Source organism: Elephantulus edwardii, unplaced genomic scaffold (genome assembly GCF_000299155.1).
Source record: "Elephantulus edwardii isolate Elephantulus edwardi_28Jun2011 unplaced genomic scaffold, EleEdw1.0 scaffold00196, whole genome shotgun sequence".
In the NCBI taxonomy this organism is placed as follows: Eukaryota; Metazoa; Chordata; class Mammalia; order Macroscelidea; family Macroscelididae; genus Elephantulus; species Elephantulus edwardii.
Genome location: NW_006399946.1, coordinates 1,806,068 through 1,818,510, shown reverse-complemented (window position 1 = coordinate 1,818,510; position 12,443 = coordinate 1,806,068). Strand labels below are relative to the sequence as shown.

General features: G+C 38.5%; 1 pseudogene; it reads left to right on the top strand.

The window, feature by feature from the left end:
* Window positions 1-224: 224 nt before the first annotated feature.
* The window catches only part of LOC102870886, a 47,661-nt pseudogene continuing 35,442 nt past the window's right edge, over window positions 225-12,443 (top strand).

Genomic DNA, 12,443 nt, shown 5'->3' with positions numbered 1-12,443 from the left:
TTGTGTGAGAGAAGTTGCTACAGAGATGAGAAAAAGTGAAAAGGGGAAGTGAGAAGGAGGGAGAGGAGGGGAGATTAAAAGAGAACTTCTAAGACCCCTTTAAATTGTACAATTTTGAAGAAAGAAAGCTTGAATTATGTAAAGGCTGGCTAAGAGCCCACATCTGGCAATGGTCAGATTGTTTTGTAAGCAGGCAGTTTGCACACAGCCTGCAGGGAGGAATGATGAATCATGAAGAAGTATGTGGGGCTGGCTGCCAGACAGACAATCCAGGCTCCCAGGGAATGTTCCTTTTATTTGAACTTGGAGCAGTCAGGTGAGATGAGTTATGTCCTTCCTGTCAGCCACTGCCTTAGTATTGGTTGTACTTATATTCACTTCTGCTTTAATGCAAAGCTTGTCTTTTCTTTGGGGTTAAATTTTGAAAATAAATTCCTACCAGCCTTCTAGTTTCCCAGAGGAAATGAGGCCCTTTTCTCTGAGTGATCCTGCTTCCACACTCCTTCTCTTTTCTTAGTGGTGCTATCATAGATGTGGCCCTGTGAGAAGTATCTTATCTTTGCTGTAGAGGGAGGAGGTGTCCTCATACTACTAACTCATGGGATCCAGAACTGAGCTGCTTATGAGAACTCTTTCGTGCTGGATCCCCAGTCAGTTTTGTACAATGGGAAGCATACCTTACACAAGTACTTCCTTGGTCCAGAAGCTGCTGATCTTCTTTGAACTCACCACATAAGTGGAGGCAAATGTGTAAACAAAATATGCAGTCTTTTGAGAAAGGAACAAAAGAATGACATGCATCATGTGAGTATTTTGGGAATCATTAAACTGAAGCCCACAGCATTTCATTCTGGGAAAGATGAACAACAAACATAGAAAGCAATGCCTCCAGCAGAGGCTGACTTTGTTGTGCTTTTACACCTGCAGCTGCGTACAAGCAAGCACACAACTATTTTAGATAAAATGGCTTTGAGGCCTCTCTTCAAAACCAGCCTTGCAGGATTTGGTATGATTTAGAACTGTTCATAAAACAACAGTTGGTTCCCATTAAGTCAATAGCATTTGAACGACTTCTAGACTTTTAGCTGCAGCAGAACTTTATGGCATCTCCTCCTGTGTTCTGCCTTTCTTGAGGACTGCCTCTTTTATTTTCTACATTATTTAGAGAGTAGAAAGAATGAGTAGAAAAAAAATCATGTTTATTTAAATCTGCTTTTTCACTGCTAATCTATATTCACTTACTGAATGACTTAACTACTGCTTTAAAATATATCTTCCATAGTTTCTCTCCCCTAGAGCCTCTATTTCCTACCAAAGAAGGAATTACAGTAAAGCTTTGACTTGATAGACAATCCAACAGTTGTGATTTTGAATGTTCAGAGCAGAGTTCTGCATTCTCAGACTCCAGGCTTTGTAAGCATGTGAACGGCCCAGCTCCTCTCATCTCCTAATGGACTTCATCTGGACAGGGACAGCACATAAGGCAGCAGGCTTTTCCCCATTCATTCTCATTTCTCCACTTTCCTGTGACTATGTAGTGCAGATAGATTGTTCCACATGGCTTATCTATACACTGTCTTTGACGTTTGTCACGTGGCTGGGTAGGACTATACTAAAAACACAAAAGAGGCAAATGGCACCTTTAGGGTGGAAACATGCAAATACAGTATGTAGACCACCAACAAGGGGATTAATCAGTTTTTCCATCCTACAAGGTTTTATTTTAGTAGATCCATAGGCAGAAAATAGGAATTTGTTGTATGGAGAATACAACATGCCCTTTTAGGGGCTGTAGAACCTAGACCAGAGCAGTAGCAAGAGCATAATATAAGAGAGAATTCAACTGGAGCTGCTGCCCCATGTCACCAGAACGGAGAGGTTTTGCCCAGACTTATTGGAAGGCTTGAGAGAGACTCCATAATTACTAATACTAAAGGAATGTGTGACACTGACCAGATCCATAATGTTGACAGACCTTCAAGGAAGTCTGGAAAGCTATCCTGACTAGAGAATTGCATCTTGTTTCCAACCTAAATTGTAACTTGTTACTCCCCTAATAAACCCTGTGAGTATTGCCTATGAGTCTGTGTAGCTGTTGCAATGTAGTAGCAGACACAATAGGAGAGAAGCAAGAATTCTTAGAGTCATAGTAAATGTTAAAACTGATAGAATGAGGTACAGGAGGATGGAAGCATGTCTGATCTCATAGGAATAACATTTGCACTGCTGATCATGTGGATGGGAACTCTTCCCATTCAGTTAGTGGCATCCAAATGCTGCAACACCGATGAAGTCACATTGCTTTTACACTCTGGATTAATAAAATTCTATAGAAATATTTTAATAACTCATTTAAAATAACCTTGACTTAAGAAATCTAAGACTGTGGCTATTGAAGAGCAACGAAGGGCACTTTGCAAAACACCATGATAAGCACAATCAGGCATGTTTAGTGTGTTATAGGCTTGTCTCTCAGTTGGTGTTGGTTGGGATTGGAGGTGATAATTGGGATATGTAGAGATGGAGTATAAGTAGAACCCTTAGGATACTTGAAACATAATGAATTTTTATTTCTAATACTTCCTAGTATAGTCTCGTAACACATAGTTTGCCTCTGACTTTCAAGTCTCTAAGATGAGATGTCACTTTCAATCAGGAAAAAGAGAACTACTACACTAAGTTTTGTCAGAACAACATCAAGTTTGCAAACTATCAAGATGGATTAGCAAAAATTTATAAACAGAATAGCGCACTGATTAAAGCAATGCCCTGGATGTAACATAGAATTGACCTTGTCTCCACCATTTGTTAAAAAATGAGATTTTTTTTGTAGGGTAGTCATAAAGCAAAGTCAAAATCAAACATCAGCTCCACTCACTGCCATTGGTTTGATTCCAACTCACAGAGACTCTCTATTGAGTTTCTGAGGTTGTAAATTCTACAACTGGAGGCTGCCCATCTATCTGTTAAAGATATTCAGTCTTTTGGCTGTCAGCACTGTATGTTACAGATGATACCTCCAGAACTCCTTAAACTAAATATAGAGAACAGAAGTCTTCATAACTGGACCAATAAGCAGCATTGTGATAAATGGAGAAATCACTAGTACCGTCAAGGATTTCATATAACTTAAGGCCACAATCATCACCTAATAAAGCAGTAGTCAGAAAATAAATTTATTTATCACCCACTCTTTTTAGAATTACCTTCCCTTCATCTATTCCAGTACTGTGTTCTTTATCTATTCATTCTCTTTCTGTTATTCCTCTATCCCGACAACCTTGGAATCCTCATAATTTTGTAGCAGGGATATTACATTACTTTTATTGTATAGGGTTTCTTTAGATTTCCATTGCTTTTGAGTGTTACATAATACTCCATTGTGTGGATATAACAGTTTCTCTATCCATTTGTTTATTGATAAGACATTATAAGTAGGGCAACTAACAAACTGATACAGAACATACATGAAGGAATGAAGGGGAGAGAAAGAGGGATAAATGAGAATAAATGAGTGAATATCTATTTCTGGTAAACTTCCATTCAAATTACAAGAAAAAACAATATATATACCCTTAGAAATCCCATGAAGGGTTGATAAGAGTTGTAACCGACAAAATGGCTTAAGTTTGAGTTTTTAATAGAAAGATAGTCATGGTAAGTAAGTGAAAAAGAAAGCCTAAAACTATATATACAATATATCCCCATTGTAAAATGTATAAATACTTCAGTTAAAAAAAAATCAAATGGCATACTACATTGAGAAAATTTACTGCAAGACACTTCTATAGTGTTCAAAGGCAAAGATATTGCATTAAGGAGTAAGTGGCACCTGATCCAAGCCATACATAAGCTTTTCACTAACTTCATGTATGAGTGAATCTTGGCAGTGAATAAAAGAGACCAAAGAATAATGTATGCATTTGATTTATAATGTTTATGAAGAATATTGAATGTACTATGAAATGAAGAAACAAAAATCCTGTCATAGAAGTCGAGCCAGAATGCTGCTTAGATGGGAAAATAGTGAGATTTCATCTTGCTTTCTTAGAACATGTCACCAGGACATCAACCTCATGCTTGGTAAACTGAAGAGCCAGAGGAAAAGAAAACCCAAACAAGATGGATTAACAAAATGGCTTCAACATTGGGCTTAAGCATAGCAACATTGTCAGGTTGGTGTAGGACTGTACATATAACATTCTGTTGTGCCTTGGATTGCTATGAATTGGAACTGACTTAGGGGCACCTAACACAGTAACAGTTATAAAGATCAATCAATACAAAGGACATAAAGTACTTAGCACAATATTTATCCCGTAGTAAATACTTAAAGGAGCTCTGGTGGCCTAATGGTAAAAAGCACTACTGTAATCCCCAAGGCATGAGGTTTGAGTCCACCAGCTGCTCCATAGGTGAAGGATGGACAATCTCCCCTTGCATGATTAACTGCCTCTGAAACCTTGCTAGAGGGGCAGCTATGGGTTGGTTTCCAGTCAACAGTACACGCAACAATAGACGCTAACAGAAAGCTCTGGTGACCTAGTGGTAAGAAGTGCTGTCGACCCAGAGACATGTGGTTCAAATTCACCAGCCTCTCCATGGGAGAAAAGTAGTCAATCTGCCCCCATGCAATTTATAACCTTTGAAAATCTGCTATGAGTTGGTTCTCAATTGACAGCACATAACTATAAATATTTAATAAAGAGTGATAATCTTATTACTTACTATTAGTTGCCCCAGACAATATTATTAGATGATTTGAATCATAAATAAGTAGCTTTTACCAAAATGACCCTTAAAAATAGATATTATCCACTAAATCCTCTAAAGTAATGATGTCTTTAAGCCTCAATTATCAGCCTCGATTTTGACACTTAGAATATTTTTTTTACATTTTTTATTTTTATTATTATTTTTCTAATTTCAATGAACATCTACAGAGATTTTGGAATTCCATTCATTCATTGTTGTACTTTTCTCCCGGCCCACTTAGAATCTTGACAATGTGTTTGAATTCCTGTTAGGAGCTCACTGTTGGGGAACCCATGGGAAATTGATGACAGAAATTCAACTTTTAGTATTTAAATGCATATTATAGTAAACAATATTGAGAAAACTAAAATGAAGGACAGTCCAAAATTACCAGTCAACTCAGAAACTGAACTATGGAAATAGAGTAAAGAAAAACAAAGCAAAACCCAAATCTTTTATTGTTAAGTGGATTCCAACTCACCATGACTCATATATACAGAGTAGAATGACTCTATGGAATTTTCAAGAATTTGTTGTAGGAAACAGATAATCCAGGATACTTCAGGTTAGGTTGAAACTGCCAACCCTTCAGTTAGTAATGTAGTATTTAATTCTGAACTCCAGAGATGAAGTTAGATCTCAAAAAATTAAAGCGTGAATATTGGCAGGAGTTCTGTGAAACACCCAGGAAGAATTTCCTTGAAGGTCAACCATGGTGGAGAAGTGGGATGAGAAGAGGGAAGTACAAGATCAGAAATTGAGCATAATGTTACTTGCAATTTTAAAACTTTGTTTAATAAACTATTTTCAAAGCTTTATAGTGTGATTATATTTATTATTCAGAACTTAAAGCTTGTGATGAAAAATATATATGGTCAAGACAGTGTTAATGTTAAGTCATTCCAATCGCCCAAGTAAAACAAAAACAAAAGAAATGATAGCATATTTTTTCTAAGCCCATTGATCTTGACATGATCAAAACTATATATGTAAAATAACACACACTATATATGTTAAAAATACCCCACAACAACCCACCAAAACAAAACAAAAAATCCTCCTATATATGTCAAACTTCAGTTTATCTTGATAAAGACACTCCAACATCGTCCAAGTTGTCTGTAAAGACAGAGGCTATAGCTATAGCTTAGCTCTACAAGTCTTGTTTCCCTTTAGACTCTCTTCATTGCTATCAACGCTTCATGGTCTTAGGGTATGTAGTGTGTTTCATGTTGTGTTGCTAATCAAAATGTAAACAGTTAGAATCTGACAGTTGCTTCATGGGAGAAAGATGACTATTCTCCTATAAAGATTTAGAGCCTGGAAACATGATGTTGTTGTTGTTAGGTACCATTGAGCTAGCACAGTTCATAGTTACCCTATGAATAGCCTACCTGAACTCTACCTTATCCTGTGCCATCTTCACAATCTCTGACACACTATGGCTGATTGCTGTAGTCACCATGCCAATCTGTCTTGCAGGGGGTTTTTCTCTCTCTCCTTTACTGATCCTCCGTCATTCTAAGACTAATCTAGCTACATGGCCAAAGTATGAAAGATGAAACTTGACCATCTTTGCTTCCAAGAAACACTGTTACTGCACTTTTCCCAATACATAATCTGTTTGTTCTTTTGGCAGTCCTTGGGATATTCAGTATGGTTCTCTAGCACCACAGCTCAACGACATCAATTCTTCTTGTGTCATTCTTTGTTATTGTTCAGCTCTCTGATACATAACAGGTGATTGAGAAGACCATAACCTGAATCATGTGCACCTTAGTCTTCAGACCAACATCATTGCTATTTAGCATTTTTTAGAGGTCTTTGACAGTAGACTTGCCCAGTGCAATATGTCTCCTGATTTCCTGACTGTGAGTACCAAGGGTGCTGATTGTTGATCCAAACAAGATGAAATAAGTGACGGCTTTAATCCTTTCTCCATCTAACATAATGTCAACTGTTTCTGTGGTGAAGACCTTTATTTTCTTGGTATTCAGATGTGACCAGTACTGAAGACTGTATGATTTTCTGCAGCAAGTGTTTCATATCTTTCATTTTCAGCAAGCAAAATTGTGTCATCCGCATAATGCAGGTTGTTGATAAGTCTTCTAATCCTGGTGCCACATTCGTCTTCATAGAGTCTGGCTTCATAAATTAGGATATAATCCTGACACACACCTTTCCTGATCTTAAACCTTGCAATGTTCCCTTAGTCTATTCAGACACAGCTTCTTGGTCTAGGTACAGAGTGTTGAAATTGGCTGAATAACTCTGAGCTTGGACTTACTTCACCCCTAGAAATGTGAACATAAAAACTTAATTCATAGTTGTACAGTGAATAGGGCTGCTATGACCTGGTTGCCAGAGAGAGCATGGTGCTGTGTGCGCAGGTGTTTTGTCAATTCTTGGACGTGAAGGACTACTCTGCCTCTAGGAGCCAGGCAAACCAGGCTTGGCCTAGAGTTTAAGGCAGCAGGGGGCTTCAAGCCCAAAAGAAGAAGAGGGGAGAGAAGGCCATGTTCACCCAGATTTGCTCCGACCAGGGCTGCTATGACCTGGTTGCCAGAGAGAGCATGGCGCTGTGTGCATGTGTGTTGTGGCAGTTTTTGGACGTGAAGTACTACTCTGCCTCCCAAAGTGGTGACTTTAAATCCGCGGAACTTGGGCCTGTCATTCATTGTTTTTGTTCAGACATTCCTCTAGGTCGTATAGCCCTGGTGTACAAGTTGCTGTACCACGGTCACTTGTGATTGCTGTGAAGCTGAATACTGTGACACTGATGTGTCAAATGCGTAAATGGTTTGCTACCCAATGCAGACAGAGAGTGGGGTGGAGCTCCCTGATTAAAACAAGCTTGGAAGGAGGAGAGGCATCCACTTCCATAATAGCTTGCCTCTGGAAACCCTATGAACCTGGAGAGAGGATGAAAGGCACCCAAGCGTTGAGGACTGTCCTTCATAGGGTCACTATGAGTCACCTGCAACTCAATGGCACTTAACAACAACAACAACAATAACAACAGTGAATAACATGGTAATTTTTTTTAAAAATTAAAACATGGTATAAAGTTTTTTAAAAGTGGTATAATATTTTAAAAAATGAACAGGGTATAAATGATAATAGAGAAATTTATTGTAAAGCATAACACATAACTGGCTCTGGAAGACATTTCACCCAACCTTGAGTTGGCAGCCTGACTTGTTATCTTCAAAGGGCTAACACATCAAAACAGGAAAACCCAACATCTATGCACTAGTTATTTTTTCTTTGTTTCATTTATTATTATTATTATTAATTTTAATGAAAATTTACAGAGATTTTTTATTTCCAATCATTCATTCTTGCACTTTTTTTTTTGTGTGTCATCAATTTGCCTCGTAACTGACACTCTAGCAGGTTTTCAGAAGCTGTAACTTGCGCAGGAGGAGATTGGTCATCTATCTTCACGGAGTAGCTGGCAGGTTTAAACTGCATGATTTTTAGTTGGTAGTGTAACTCCTACCCACTAGGCCACTAGCGCTCTTTGTATGCAATAGTCCAACATTTATTTATACTTGAAAGATACTTGAAAAAGATAAGCAGAGGAAAGACAGCTAATTTCCTTAAAGATGTCACAAATTTGCCCTGAGAGTTTTAGCTGTTTCTTTTGAAGGAATATGGGTTAAAAATCTCACAATTTTACCTCAGGTAACAAGGTAAAAATAACTAAAGATTCAGGTGACAAAGGAACAGTAAATTTCTTTAACCCCCTCAGAAGAGCAGGCCAATTTGTGTTGAAACTAAACTAGGTCCTGCTAGATCTTTGTGAATCCACAATGGAGTTTTGTTATTTCTGTTTGTAGGCATAGAGATCTAGTTCAAAAATTGTTAAGTCTGGAGAACGGCTGAGAAATATAAGCAGCAGGTATTTTCCCAAGAAGGAAACAAATACCCTTAATAACCCCATGCAAAAAGTTTCAACTAATTTGTGCTTTTCATCTTTTGTACTTTTGTGAAATGAGGGAGTGTGGCAGAAAGTGATAATTGTACCTCAAAGATCATTCTTTCTTTTGTTTTCTTGGTAATAGGACTTTCTGAGTTTTATTCTGGGCTTGTGGCTGCCCAGCTAGAGATGGCTTTCTTAGTATAATCTGGTGTTTAGTGTAGCCATATCACTCATTGCTGACTTCTGGAATGTGAGTGAGAGTGATGCATGCAGCTTGATCCTATGGCCTTCTGTTGCTCTTGAGTTTGATCCTCCTCACTTCTGTCTCTCCTGTGGCTGAGCCAGGGAGGTTGATGTAAATCAGCCTTGTCTGTGCAGGAAATTGGGCCCACATCCCTTGGGTTTTGTTGTTTTTTTAAATATTCTTTTATTTACAAAATTCTAATACACTGTTTTTCAGAACAGATTCTTCCAATTCCCCTCAACCTCCTCCCATCAAATTGTACAATCCATGATTAAAAGCACACCCCCTTCCCTGGCACATCCTCATACCTCTTCTTCCACTCTCCCCCCCCACCCCCCCCCCCACCCCCAGGATCCTTATACTCATTCTACTATAATGGTTTTAAACAATGTTTGTCCTAGTGGTGCTGAGTTAATACACTCAGCATAATGCTCTTCAGTCCCACCCAAGCTAGGTAATAATTTACAAAAGCATTTATCCTTCATGCTGCATAGTATTCCATTGTATGAATGTACCATAATTTCTCAATTCATTCGATTGTAGTTGGACATCTGTGCTATTTCCATGTTCTATAATGGTGAATAATGCTGCTATGAACATTGGTGTACAAGTCTCCGTTTGTGCCTCAGTTCTCATTTTCTCACAGTATATCCCTTGGAGTTCTTGAACATAGATGAGAAAAATACACCTTACCTTTGCTAATCTCTCTCTGAAATATAACATTTCCTTCAGTTTTCAAAATAGGCATCAATCAATTATGTTAGCTGAACCTATGATTTATATTACCAATAAGATGAAGATAATTTTATACCAAAAATATCATTAATATCACATGCATTACAAGATTCTGCTGAAAATTATCCAAAACCAACTGGAACAGCACATCGACAGAGAACTGCTAGAAGTACAGTCTGGGATTAGAAGAAGCCATGATACTAGGGATATTATAGCTAATGTTAGATAGATCTTGGGTGAAAGCAGAGAGTACCAGAGGACTATCTGTGTTTTACATTGACTATTTTGACTGTGTGGATCACAACTCTGTGGCTAACTCTGAGAAGAATGGGAATCCCAGAATATGTGATTGTGCTTATGAGAAACCTGTACTTGGACCAGGAGGCAGTCATCAGAACAGAGCAAGAAAACATTGCATCATTCAAAATCAGGAAGGGTGTACATCAGGGATGTGCCCTATCATCATATCTTTTCAATCTATGCAAAGAACAGATCATCTGAGAGACTAGGTTCTATAAGGAGGAATATAGTATCAGGATTGGAGGAAGACTCATCAACAACCTGTGTTATGCAGATGACACAACTTTGCTGAAACTGAGAAGGTCCTGAAGTGACTGCTGCAGAAGGTCAAAGGCTGCAGTCTTCAATATGGATTGAAGCTCAACATCAAGAAAACAAAAAGTTCTCACCATTGGGACAATTCAATTTGCTTGAATCCACAATAAACACTCTTGGTACTGGCAGCCAAGAAATCAAAAGACAAATTGCACTGGGAAAGTCTGCTGTCAGGGACCTCTCCAGAGTACTGAAGAGCAATGATATCAGCCTGGAGACTAATGTGTGCCTGATCCAGGCCATAGTCTTCGCAATTACTTGCTATGCATCACATAGCTGGACAATAACTAGAGATGATAGAAGGAGAATTGATGCCTTTGAGCTGTGGTTCTGGAGAAGTGTATTGAATATACATACCATGGACTGCTAGGAGAACAAACAGATACTCCCTGAGAGGGTGAAATGAGGCTGCTGCTTGGAAGCAAGGATTCTGAAGCTCTGTCTGACATACTTTGGACATTTTGCAAGGAGGGACCAGTCCTTGGATTGGGACATCATGTTTGGGAGAATGGAGGGACAGTGCAAGAAAAGAAGACCCTCGATGAGATTGATTGACTCAGTAACTCAGGTAATTTGGATAGATGTGTCAGAGACATAAATTTGACACAGAATAGAGCATGGTTCAGAACTGTTGTATATAGGGTCACTGTGTGTTGCAATTGACTCAGCAGCACATAACAACAACAACAACATTTAATTATGAGAAAGTACCTGAAATATTATTTATATTCATAATTTCTTCTACATAGAAATTGTTATTAGCCCTATGTGAGAACTTATTGCTTAATGGATTACTAAACAAGCACATAAATTTAAAAACAGAATAATAGCAGAAATAAAATAGAGGTATACATATAAGTAATTTATTTTTTAAGTATGAGTTTAGTTTTATACATCTAAAAAAATTCTGAAAGGAGAGTTATCAAATTAAAAATGTATACACACTCCACCACAGAACAATGTGTACACATGCATGCACACTCACAGAGACATGTACCAGGATACATGCACAGACAAATAGCCTTCACCTAGGGGAGTTATCAGGGCCTTGGGAACTTCAATGAACAAAGATATCTACCTATTTTGAAGACTAATGAAAGGGCGAGTGAAAGAAAAAAACCCTACTCTCTTGCTTGAAACACAGCATTCTTATGTATGAAAACATGACTTTTCCTAGGAGGGGATGATTCCTTAGAGGTTGTTGCTTATCATTTTTACTATGTGTCTCCATTGTGAATTTATTGTGTGCCACTTCCTTAGATTTTCACATTAGATCCTGAATGGCAGGGCAGACTTTATTTTACATATGAGAAAGTAACACACACAGGTGAATCTCCAACCAAATATCTGACAGAGTGGGGCACTCCTCTAACCAGGCTTTACATTTTCAGTGCAGTACTTATCCCACTAGTGAGAATAGGAAGAAACTACAGTTTCTGTTCAGAACAGTCTGGTGGCTGGGATAGGCTCGATTGAGGTGCAGTGCTTTTTTTAGCTCATAATTGATAACACATGTTAATAAGTGAGGGGTTTTTTTAAAGATCACGTTTTAAGGGTTAAAAGAGCCCAGGTAGCACAGTGGTTAAGTACTCAACCGTGGTTCAAATCCATCAGCTGCTCTGTGGGAGAAGGATGAGGAAATCCTGTTCTGTAAAGATTACAGCCCTGTAGCCTCTGTAGGGTTGCCATGAGTCAGAACTGACATGATGTTAGCAGGGTTTTTTTCAAAAGGCTGAGATCCATGTTGATTTCTTCTGAACCTCTTTCTGCAAACCATTATATAGCACATACTGTTAGTAATTCACTCACTCATTATGAGTTGTAATCAACTTACAGCTCACCTTCCAGAAGATTTTTTTTTAGGTTGTAAAGCACATAGGCAGAGGTAATCAATCCTTCTCCCACAGAGCAGCTGGTGTATTTAAATTGCCTGAGATGCCTGCCTCTGGGTTAGCAGGGCAACTCCCTATGAATTATACTAGCAGAGCTCCCTCCTGGTAATGTACTGGAGAAGTTGTTGTTGTTGTTGTTGTTGTTATGTGCCATCGAGTCGTTTGCGACTCATAGCGACCCCATGTACAACAGCCCTAAACCCTGCTCTATCCTGTGCCAATCACATTGCCTCTGACACACTCATCCCGATTACCCCAGTCACTGAATCAATCCACC